Genomic DNA, 12500 nt, shown 5'->3' on the forward strand with positions numbered 1-12500 from the left:
TGGGCGTTTTTGCCCGGATAGGCACCGGAATGCTTGGCCTTGGCTTGTCCTAGCAAGGCATTGCTGGGTTGGGCTCCCTTGGCCTTTTGGGCGCCTTGGACGATGTCTTGCGAAGACCATGGGCACAAGGCCATGGCATATGGTGAGGAAAGGACCACGGTTGCCAAGGTTAGGCACCGGAATGCTTGGCCTTGGCTTGCCCTAGCAGGGCATTGCTGGGTTGGGCTCCCTTGGCCTTTTGGGCGCCTTGGACGATGTCTTGCGAAGACCATGGGCACAAGGCCATGGCATATGGTGAGGAAAGGACCACGGTTGCCAAGGTTAGGCACCGGAATGCTTGGCCTTGGCTTGCCAAAGCAGGGCATTGCTGGGTTGGGCTCCCTTGGCCTTCCGGGCGCCTTGGACACTGTCTTGGGAAGACCATGGGCACAAGGCCATGGCATATGGTGGGGAATGGACCACGGTTGCCAAGGCTAGGCATATAGAGAGGAATCGCATTTTTGCCCGGATAGGCACCGGAATGCTTGGCCTTGGCTTGCCATAGCAGGGCATTGCTGGGTTGGGCTCCCTTGGCCTTCCGGGGGCCTTGGACGCTGTCTTGGGAAGACCATGGGCACAAGGCCATGGCATATAGTGAGGAATGGACCACGGTTGGCAAGGCTAGGCATATAGAGAGGAATGGACCACGGTTGCCAAGGTTGCGCAAGTTTTGGGCATTTTTTGCCCGGATATGCCCAAGTATGCCCCGATAGGCCCGTTACGCCCCGGTATGAACGCGTATGCCCGGATAGACTCGGTATGCCTTGGGATACATGCGTATGCCCCGATAGGCTTGGTACGCCCCGATATGCGCACGTGTGCCCCAGTAGGGCTCGGTATGCCCCGGTATGTACGCGTGTGCCCCGATAGGCCCGGTATGCCCCGATATGCACACGTGTGCCCCAATAGGGGTCGGTATGCCCCGGTAGGTACGCGTGTGCCCCGTAATGCACGTTTCGCAGATCTCCCCGCATGTCCCGCCCCTATATGTAATACTTACTTACTTACTTACTTTCTTTCTTGCTTGCTTGCTTGCTTGCAATGGTTGGGAGTGCCCGGCATGCCCCGCTGCAGAGACCAAGGGCGCAATGACTTGGCACCGCGGATGCCGGGACTCCGGCACTTCCCGTGGCACTGATGGTTGGTTCCAAAGACAAAAGGCCGTGCAAGGCCACCGCACCGCGGATGATTTTGCTCGTGCTGGCGCCGTTGTGTGGCCAAAGAACATGCGCGAATGCTCGTGTCGGAAGGGTTGGTGTCCTGGCCCCGCGGGTGTCACGAATGCTCGGTTGCGAAGACCATGGGACCAGAGCCATGGCACGTCGGATGATGGCTCCAGCTGGCGCCCCGGCACTTTCTGTGGCATTGATGCTCGGTTTCAAAGACAAACGTGCGCAGGGCCAGGGGACCGCGGATGACTGCTCGTGCTGGCCCCGTTGGGCAGCATTGATGGTCGGTTGCAAAAAAAATGCGCGATTGCTCGTGTCGGGGCCCGGCAAGCCAAGGCCAAGCGAGCCATGGCACGTCGGATGATGGCTCCAGCTGGCGCCCCGGCACTTTCTGTGGCATTGATGCTCGGTTTCAAAGACAAACGTGCGCAGGGCCAGGGGACCGCGGATGACTGCTCGTGCTGGCCCCGTTGGGCGGCATTGATGGTCGGTTGCAAAGAAAATGCGCGATTGCTCGTGTCGGGGCCTGGCAAGCCAAGGCCAAGCGAGCCATGGCAACGCGGATGATGGCTCGCTAGTGCTGGCGCCGTGCACAGTGGCCTCGCACACTCGCCCTGCACGCTTCCCTTGCACGCAGCCTTGCACACTAGCCTCGCATGCGAGCCTTGCACCCTAGCCATGCAAACTAGCCTTGCACGGTAGCCATGCACACAAGCCGTGCACATTAGCCATGCGCACAAGCCCCGCACACTAGCCTTGCGCACAACCCTTGCACACAAGCCATGCACTCGAGCAATGCACACAAGCCTTGCACTCAAGCAATGCACACAAGCCCTGGACACTAGCCTTGCACACGGGCCTGGCACACAAGCCTTGGGCACTAGCCTTGCGCACTAGCGTTCCACATGAGCCTTGCACACTAGCCTTGGACACTAGCCTTGCACACAGGCCTTGCACACTAGGCATGCTTGGGCGAGCTGATCCCGCATCAAGTCGACGGGTCTAGGCATTCTTGGGCGCAGATCCCGCATCGTCTCGTCGCGTCTGGGCGCAAACACGTCGCGTCTCGTTGCGTCTTCAGAAGTCGTCGCTAACAGCACCTTTGGTTGCCACTGGTGGTTAGGCTGGTTGGTTGCGCAAACCCTATAGGAGGGTGGCATGCTGGTGGGCGTTTTTGCCCGGATAGGCACTAGAATGTGCAGATTTTGGGCGTTTTTGCCTGGATAGGCTAAGGAATGGGCATGCTTTGGGCGTTTTTGCCCGGATAGGCACCGGAATGCTTGGCCTTGGCTTGTCCTAGCAAGGCATTGCTGGGTTGGGCTCCCTTGGCCTTTTGGGCGCCTTGGACGATGTCTTGCGAAGACCATGGGCACAAGGCCATGGCATATGGTGAGGAAAGGACCACGGTTGCCAAGGTTAGGCACCGGAATGCTTGGCCTTGGCTTGCCAAAGCAGGGCATTGCTGGGTTGGGCTCCCTTGGCCTTCCGGGCGCCTTGGACACTGTCTTGGGAAGACCATGGGCACAAGGCCATGGCATATGGTGGGGAATGGACCACGGTTGCCAAGGCTAGGCATATAGAGAGGAATTGCATTTTTGCCCGGATAGGCACCGGAATGCTTGGCCTTGGCTTGCCATAGCAGGGCATTGCTGGGTTGGGCTCCCTTGGCCTTCCGGGGGCCTTGGACGCTGTCTTGGGAAGACCATGGGCACAAGGCCATGGCATATAGTGAGGAATGGACCACGGTTGGCAAGGCTAGGCATATAGAGAGGAATGGACCACGGTTGCCAAGGTTGCGCAAGTTTTGGGCATTTTTTGCCCGGATATGCCCAAGTATGCCCCGATAGGCCCGTTACGCCCCGGTATGAACGCGTATGCCCGGATAGACTCGGTATGCCTTGGGATACATGCGTATGCCCCGATAGGCTTGGTACGCCCCGATATGCGCACGTGTGCCCCAGTAGGGCTCGGTATGCCCCGGTATGTACGCGTGTGCCCCGATAGGCCCGGTATGCCCCGATATGCACACGTGTGCCCCAATAGGGGTCGGTATGCCCCGGTAGGTACGCGTGTGCCCCGTAATGCACGTTTCGCAGATCTCCCCGCATGTCCCGCCCCTATATGTAATACTTACTTACTTACTTACTTTCTTTCTTGCTTGCTTGCTTGCTTGCAATGGTTGGGAGTGCCCGGCATGCCCCGCTGCAGAGACCAAGGGCGCAATGACTTGGCACCGCGGATGCCGGGACTCCGGCACTTCCCGTGGCACTGATGGTTGGTTCCAAAGACAAAAGGCCGTGCAAGGCCACCGCACCGCGGATGATTTTGCTCGTGCTGGCGCCGTTGTGTGGCCAAAGAACATGCGCGAATGCTCGTGTCGGAAGGGTTGGTGTCCTGGCCCCGCGGGTGTCACGAATGCTCGGTTGCGAAGACCATGGGACCAGAGCCATGGCACGTCGGATGATGGCTCCAGCTGGCGCCCCGGCACTTTCTGTGGCATTGATGCTCGGTTTCAAAGACAAACGTGCGCAGGGCCAGGGGACCGCGGATGACTGCTCGTGCTGGCCCCGTTGGGCGGCATTGATGGTCGGTTGCAAAGAAAATGCGCGATTGCTCGTGTCGGGGCCCGGCAAGCCAAGGCCAAGCGAGCCATGGCACGTCGGATGATGGCTCCAGCTGGCGCCCCGGCACTTTCTGTGGCATTGATGCTCGGTTTCCAAGACAAACGTGCGCAGGGCCAGGGGACCGCGGATGACTGCTCGTGCTGGCCCCGTTGGGCGGCATTGATGGTCGGTTGCAAAGAAAATGCGCGATTGCTCGTGTCGGGGCCTGGCAAGCCAAGGCCAAGCGAGCCATGGCAACGCGGATGATGGCTCGCTAGTGCTGGCGCCGTGCACAGTGGCCTCGCACACTCGCCCTGCACGCTTCCCTTGCACGCAGCCTTGCACACTAGCCTCGCATGCGAGCCTTGCACCCTAGCCATGCAAACTAGCCTTGCACGGTAGCCATGCACACAAGCCGTGCACATTAGCCATGCGCACAAGCCCCGCACACTAGCCTTGCGCACAACCCTTGCACACAAGCCATGCACTCGAGCAATGCACACAAGCCTTGCACTCAAGCAATGCACACAAGCCCTGGACACTAGCCTTGCACACGGGCCTGGCACACAAGCCTTGGGCACTAGCCTTGCGCACTAGCGTTCCACATGAGCCTTGCACACTAGCCTTGGACACTAGCCTTGCACACAGGCCTTGCACACTAGGCATGCTTGGGCGAGCTGATCCCGCATCAAGTCGACGGGTCTAGGCATTCTTGGGCGCAGATCCCGCATCGTCTCGTCGCGTCTGGGCGCAAACACGTCGCGTCTCGTTGCGTCTTCAGAAGTCGTCGCTAACAGCACCTTTGGTTGCCACTGGTGGTTAGGCTGGTTGGTTGCGCAAACCCTATAGGAGGGTGGCATGCTGGTGGGCGTTTTTGCCCGGATAGGCACTAGAATGTGCAGATTTTGGGCGTTTTTGCCTGGATAGGCTAAGGAATGGGCATGCTTTGGGCGTTTTTGCCCGGATAGGCACCGGAATGCTTGGCCTTGGCTTGTCCTAGCAAGGCATTGCTGGGTTGGGCTCCCTTGGCCTTTTGGGCGCCTTGGACGATGTCTTGCGAAGACCATGGGCACAAGGCCATGGCATATGGTGAGGAAAGGACCACGGTTGCCAAGGTTAGGCACCGGAATGCTTGGCCTTGGCTTGCCAAAGCAGGGCATTGCTGGGTTGGGCTCCCTTGGCCTTCCGGGCGCCTTGGACACTGTCTTGGGAAGACCATGGGCACAAGGCCATGGCATATGGTGGGGAATGGACCACGGTTGCCAAGGCTAGGCATATAGAGAGGAATTGCATTTTTGCCCGGATAGGCACCGGAATGCTTGGCCTTGGCTTGCCATAGCAGGGCATTGCTGGGTTGGGCTCCCTTGGCCTTCCGGGGGCCTTGGACGCTGTCTTGGGAAGACCATGGGCACAAGGCCATGGCATATAGTGAGGAATGGACCACGGTTGGCAAGGCTAGGCATATAGAGAGGAATGGACCACGGTTGCCAAGGTTGCGCAAGTTTTGGGCATTTTTTGCCCGGATATGCCCAAGTATGCCCCGATAGGCCCGTTACGCCCCGGTATGAACGCGTATGCCCGGATAGACTCGGTATGCCTTGGGATACATGCGTATGCCCCGATAGGCTTGGTACGCCCCGATATGCGCACGTGTGCCCCAGTAGGGCTCGGTATGCCCCGGTATGTACGCGTGTGCCCCGATAGGCCCGGTATGCCCCGATATGCACACGTGTGCCCCAATAGGGGTCGGTATGCCCCGGTAGGTACGCGTGTGCCCCGTAATGCACGTTTCGCAGATCTCCCCGCATGTCCCGCCCCTATATGTAATACTTACTTACTTACTTACTTTCTTTCTTGCTTGCTTGCTTGCTTGCAATGGTTGGGAGTGCCCGGCATGCCCCGCTGCAGAGACCAAGGGCGCAATGACTTGGCACCGCGGATGCCGGGACTCCGGCACTTCCCGTGGCACTGATGGTTGGTTCCAAAGACAAAAGGCCGTGCAAGGCCACCGCACCGCGGATGATTTTGCTCGTGCTGGCGCCGTTGTGTGGCCAAAGAACATGCGCGAATGCTCGTGTCGGAAGGGTTGGTGTCCTGGCCCCGCGGGTGTCACGAATGCTCGGTTGCGAAGACCATGGGACCAGAGCCATGGCACGTCGGATGATGGCTCCAGCTGGCGCCCCGGCACTTTCTGTGGCATTGATGCTCGGTTTCAAAGACAAACGTGCGCAGGGCCAGGGGACCGCGGATGACTGCTCGTGCTGGCCCCGTTGGGCGGCATTGATGGTCGGTTGCAAAGAAAATGCGCGATTGCTCGTGTCGGGGCCCGGCAAGCCAAGGCCAAGCGAGCCATGGCACGTCGGATGATGGCTCCAGCTGGCGCCCCGGCACTTTCTGTGGCATTGATGCTCGGTTTCCAAGACAAACGTGCGCAGGGCCAGGGGACCGCGGATGACTGCTCGTGCTGGCCCCGTTGGGCGGCATTGATGGTCGGTTGCAAAGAAAATGCGCGATTGCTCGTGTCGGGGCCTGGCAAGCCAAGGCCAAGCGAGCCATGGCAACGCGGATGATGGCTCGCTAGTGCTGGCGCCGTGCACAGTGGCCTCGCACACTCGCCCTGCACGCTTCCCTTGCACGCAGCCTTGCACACTAGCCTCGCATGCGAGCCTTGCACCCTAGCCATGCAAACTAGCCTTGCACGGTAGCCATGCACACAAGCCGTGCACATTAGCCATGCGCACAAGCCCCGCACACTAGCCTTGCGCACAACCCTTGCACACAAGCCATGCACTCGAGCAATGCACACAAGCCTTGCACTCAAGCAATGCACACAAGCCCTGGACACTAGCCTTGCACACGGGCCTGGCACACAAGCCTTGGGCACTAGCCTTGCGCACTAGCGTTCCACATGAGCCTTGCACACTAGCCTTGGACACTAGCCTTGCACACAGGCCTTGCACACTAGGCATGCTTGGGCGAGCTGATCCCGCATCAAGTCGACGGGTCTAGGCATTCTTGGGCGCAGATCCCGCATCGTCTCGTCGCGTCTGGGCGCAAACACGTCGCGTCTCGTTGCGTCTTCAGAAGTCGTCGCTAACAGCACCTTTGGTTGCCACTGGTGGTTAGGCTGGTTGGTTGCGCAAACCCTATAGGAGGGTGGCATGCTGGTGGGCGTTTTTGCCCGGATAGGCACTAGAATGTGCAGATTTTGGGCGTTTTTGCCTGGATAGGCTAAGGAATGGGCATGCTTTGGGCGTTTTTGCCCGGATAGGCACCGGAATGCTTGGCCTTGGCTTGTCCTAGCAAGGCATTGCTGGGTTGGGCTCCCTTGGCCTTTTGGGCGCCTTGGACGATGTCTTGCGAAGACCATGGGCACAAGGCCATGGCATATGGTGAGGAAAGGACCACGGTTGCCAAGGTTAGGCACCGGAATGCTTGGCCTTGGCTTGCCAAAGCAGGGCATTGCTGGGTTGGGCTCCCTTGGCCTTCCGGGCGCCTTGGACACTGTCTTGGGAAGACCATGGGCACAAGGCCATGGCATATGGTGGGGAATGGACCACGGTTGCCAAGGCTAGGCATATAGAGAGGAATTGCATTTTTGCCCGGATAGGCACCGGAATGCTTGGCCTTGGCTTGCCATAGCAGGGCATTGCTGGGTTGGGCTCCCTTGGCCTTCCGGGGGCCTTGGACGCTGTCTTGGGAAGACCATGGGCACAAGGCCATGGCATATAGTGAGGAATGGACCACGGTTGGCAAGGCTAGGCATATAGAGAGGAATGGACCACGGTTGCCAAGGTTGCGCAAGTTTTGGGCATTTTTTGCCCGGATATGCCCAAGTATGCCCCGATAGGCCCGTTACGCCCCGGTATGAACGCGTATGCCCGGATAGACTCGGTATGCCTTGGGATACATGCGTATGCCCCGATAGGCTTGGTACGCCCCGATATGCGCACGTGTGCCCCAGTAGGGCTCGGTATGCCCCGGTATGTACGCGTGTGCCCCGATAGGCCCGGTATGCCCCGATATGCACACGTGTGCCCCAATAGGGGTCGGTATGCCCCGGTAGGTACGCGTGTGCCCCGTAATGCACGTTTCGCAGATCTCCCCGCATGTCCCGCCCCTATATGTAATACTTACTTACTTACTTTCTTTCTTTCTTGCTTGCTTGCTTGCTTGCAATGGTTGGGAGTGCCCGGCATGCCCCGCTGCAGAGACCAAGGGCGCAATGACTTGGCACCGCGGATGCCGGGACTCCGGCACTTCCCGTGGCACTGATGGTTGGTTCCAAAGACAAAAGGCCGTGCAAGGCCACCACACCGCGGATGATTTTGCTCGTGCTGGCGCCGTTGTGTGGCCAAAGAACATGCGCGAATGCTCGTGTCGGAAGGGTTGGTGTCCTGGCCCCGCGGGTGTCACGAATGCTCGGTTGCGAAGACCATGGGACCAGAGCCATGGCACGTCGGATGATGGCTCCAGCTGGCGCCCCGGCACTTTCTGTGGCATTGATGCTCGGTTTCAAAGACAAACGTGCGCAGGGCCAGGGGACCGCGGATGACTGCTCGTGCTGGCCCCGTTGGGCGGCATTGATGGTCGGTTGCAAAGAAAATGCGCGATTGCTCGTGTCGGGGCCTGGCAAGCCAAGGCCAAGCGAGCCATGGCAACGCGGATGATGGCTCCAGCTGGCGCCCCGGCACTTTCTGTGGCATTGATGCTCGGTTTCGAAGACAAACGTGCGCAGGGCCAGGGGACCGCGGAGGACTGCTCGTGCTGGCCCCGTTGGGCGGCATTGATGGTGTGTTGCAGAGAGCATGTGCGATTGCAAGTGTCGGCCGGGTTTGGGTTCCCTTGGGCTTTCGGGTGCCTTGGACGCTGTCTTGCGAAGACCATGGGCACAAGGCCCCGTCCTGGCCCCTTGTTCGATTCGCTCTCGTCTTGCGCTTGCTTCCAAGGTCCTCCATGACCTTCCCCATGGCCTTGCTAGATCCCCCCCATGACGCATGACCTCTGTCCGTTGATTGGTTTTGAGTGCACACCATGCCCGGCTTGGCACCGTGTTGTCGCGTGAGTGGCATTTGGATCGTGCATGCTGGTGGGCTACCTGCCAATGCGCACAAGCCTTGCACACTAGCCTTGCGCACGAGCCTTGCACAAAAGCCTTGGACACAAGCCTTGCGCACAAGCCATGCGCACAAGCCTTGGACGCTAGCCTTGCACACAAGCCATGCATACAAGCCTTGCTCACAAGCCTTGGGCACTGGCCCATCGCAGTAGCCTTGCACACAAGCCTTGCGCACTAGCTTTGGGCACGAGCCTTGCGCACTTGCCTTGGGCACTAGCCTTGCACACAACCCTTGGGAACTAGCCTTGCGCACCAGCCTTGCCCACAAGCCTTGCACACCAGCCTTGCACACTAGCCTTGCATACAAGCCTTGCACACTAGCCTTGCACACAGGCCATGCTCACTAGCCTTGGGCACTAGCCTTGCACACAGACCTTGGGCACTAGCCTTGCGCACTAGCCTTGCCCACGAGCCTTGCACACTAGCCTTGCACGCAGGCCTTGCACGCTAGGCATGCTTGGGCCAGCAGCTCCCGCATCAAGTCGGCGGGTGTAGGCACGGTTGGGCGCAGATCCCGCATCGCCTCGTCGCGTCTGGGCGCAAACCCGTCGCGTCTCGTTGCGTCTTCAGAAGTCGTCGCTAACAGCACCTTTGGTTGCCACTGGTGGTTAGGCGGGTTGGTTGCGCAAACCCTATAGGAGGGTGGCATGCTGCGGGGCGCTGGAATGCGCAGGCTTAGGGCGTTTTTGCCCGGATAGGCACTGGAATGTGCTGGTTTTGGGCGTTTTTGCCTGGATAGGCTAAGGAATGGGCATGCTTTGGGCGTTTTCCCCGGATAGGCACTGGAATGGGCTGGTTTTGGGCGTTTTTGCCTGGATAGGCTAACGAATGGGGCATGCTTTGGGCGTTTTTGCCCGGGTAGGCACTGGAATGCCTGGCCTTGGCTGGGCATTGCTGGGTTGGGCTCCCTTGGCCTTTCAGGCGCCTTGGATGCTGTCTTGGGAAGACCATGGGCACAAGGCCATGGCATATAGTGAGGAATGGACCACGGTTGGCAAGGCTAGGCATATAGAGAGGAATGGACCACGGTTGCCAAGGTTGCGCAAGTTTTGGGCATTTTTTGCCCGGATATGCCCAAGTATGCCCCGATAGGCCCGTTACGCCCCGGTATGAACGCGTATGCCCGGATAGACTCGGTATGCCTTGGGATACATGCGTATGCCCCGATAGGCTTGGTACGCCCCGATATGCGCACGTGTGCCCCAGTAGGGCTCGGTATGCCCCGGTATGTACGCGTGTGCCCCGATAGGCCCGGTATGCCCCGATATGCACACGTGTGCCCCAATAGGGGTCGGTATGCCCCGGTAGGTACGCGTGTGCCCCGTAATGCACGTTTCGCAGATCTCCCCGCATGTCCCGCCCCTATATGTAATACTTACTTACTTACTTTCTTTCTTGCTTGCTTGCTTGCTTGCAATGGTTGGGAGTGCCCGGCATGCCCCGCTGCAGAGACCAAGGGCGCAATGACTTGGCACCGCGGATGCCGGGACTCCGGCACTTCCCGTGGCACTGATGGTTGGTTCCAAAGACAAAAGGCCGTGCAAGGCCACCGCACCGCGGATGATTTTGCTCGTGCTGGCGCCGTTGTGTGGCCAAAGAACATGCGCGAATGCTCGTGTCGGAAGGGTTGGTGTCCTGGCCCCGCGGGTGTCACGAATGCTCGGTTGCGAAGACCATGGGACCAGAGCCATGGCACGTCGGATGATGGCTCCAGCTGGCGCCCCGGCACTTTCTGTGGCATTGATGCTCGGTTTCAAAGACAAACGTGCGCAGTGCCAGGGGACCGCGGATGACTGCTCGTGCTGGCCCCGTTGGGCGGCATTGATGGTCGGTTGCAAAGAAAATGCGCGATTGCTCGTGTCGGGGCCCGGCAAGCCAAGGCCAAGCGAGCCATGGCACGTCGGATGATGGCTCCAGCTGGCGCCCCGGCACTTTCTGTGGCATTGATGCTCGGTTTCAAAGACAAACGTGCGCAGGGCCAGGGGACCGCGGATGACTGCTCGTGCTGGCCCCGTTGGGCGGCATTGATGGTCGGTTGCAAAGAAAATGCGCGATTGCTCGTGTCGGGGCCTGGCAAGCCAAGGCCAAGCGAGCCATGGCAACGCGGATGATGGCTCGCTAGTGCTGGCGCCGTGCACAGTGGCCTCGCACACTCGCCCTGCACGCTTCCCTTGCACGCAGCCTTGCACACTAGCCTCGCATGCGAGCCTTGCACCCTAGCCATGCAAACTAGCCTTGCACGGTAGCCATGCACACAAGCCGTGCACATTAGCCATGCGCACAAGCCCCGCACACTAGCCTTGCGCACAACCCTTGCACACAAGCCATGCACTCGAGCAATGCACACAAGCCTTGCACTCAAGCAATGCACACAAGCCCTGGACACTAGCCTTGCACACGGGCCTGGCACACAAGCCTTGGGCACTAGCCTTGCGCACTAGCGTTCCACATGAGCCTTGCACACTAGCCTTGGACACTAGCCTTGCACACAGGCCTTGCACACTAGGCATGCTTGGGCGAGCTGATCCCGCATCAAGTCGACGGGTCTAGGCATTCTTGGGCGCAGATCCCGCATCGTCTCGTCGCGTCTGGGCGCAAACACGTCGCGTCTCGTTGCGTCTTCAGAAGTCGTCGCTAACAGCACCTTTGGTTGCCACTGGTGGTTAGGCTGGTTGGTTGCGCAAACCCTATAGGAGGGTGGCATGCTGGTGGGCGTTTTTGCCCGGATAGGCACTAGAATGTGCAGATTTTGGGCGTTTTTGCCTGGATAGGCTAAGGAATGGGCATGCTTTGGGCGTTTTTGCCCGGATAGGCACCGGAATGCTTGGCCTTGGCTTGTCCTAGCAAGGCATTGCTGGGTTGGGCTCCCTTGGCCTTTTGGGCGCCTTGGACGATGTCTTGCGAAGACCATGGGCACAAGGCCATGGCATATGGTGAGGAAAGGACCACGGTTGCCAAGGTTAGGCACCGGAATGCTTGGCCTTGGCTTGCCAAAGCAGGGCATTGCTGGGTTGGGCTCCCTTGGCCTTCCGGGCGCCTTGGACACTGTCTTGGGAAGACCATGGGCACAAGGCCATGGCATATGGTGGGGAATGGACCACGGTTGCCAAGGCTAGGCATATAGAGAGGAATTGCATTTTTGCCCGGATAGGCACCGGAATGCTTGGCCTTGGCTTGCCATAGCAGGGCATTGCTGGGTTGGGCTCCCTTGGCCTTCCGGGGGCCTTGGACGCTGTCTTGGGAAGACCATGGGCACAAGGCCATGGCATATAGTGAGGAATGGACCACGGTTGGCAAGGCTAGGCATATAGAGAGGAATGGACCACGGTTGCCAAGGTTGCGCAAGTTTTGGGCATTTTTTGCCCGGATATGCCCAAGTTTGCCCCGATAGGCCCGTTACGCCCCGGTATGAACGCGTATGCCCGGATAGACTCGGTATGCCTTGGGATACATGCGTATGCCCCGATAGGCTTGGTACGCCCCGATATGCGCACGTGTGCCCCAGTAGGGCTCGGTATGCCCCGGTATGTACGCGTGTGCCCCGATAGGCCCGGTATGCCCCGATATGCA

Source organism: Tasmannia lanceolata, unplaced genomic scaffold, assembly GCF_043159265.1.
Source record: "Tasmannia lanceolata isolate RefF3 unplaced genomic scaffold, GAP_Taslan_0.1 ptg000391l, whole genome shotgun sequence".
Classification (NCBI taxonomy): Eukaryota; Viridiplantae; Streptophyta; class Magnoliopsida; order Canellales; family Winteraceae; genus Tasmannia; species Tasmannia lanceolata.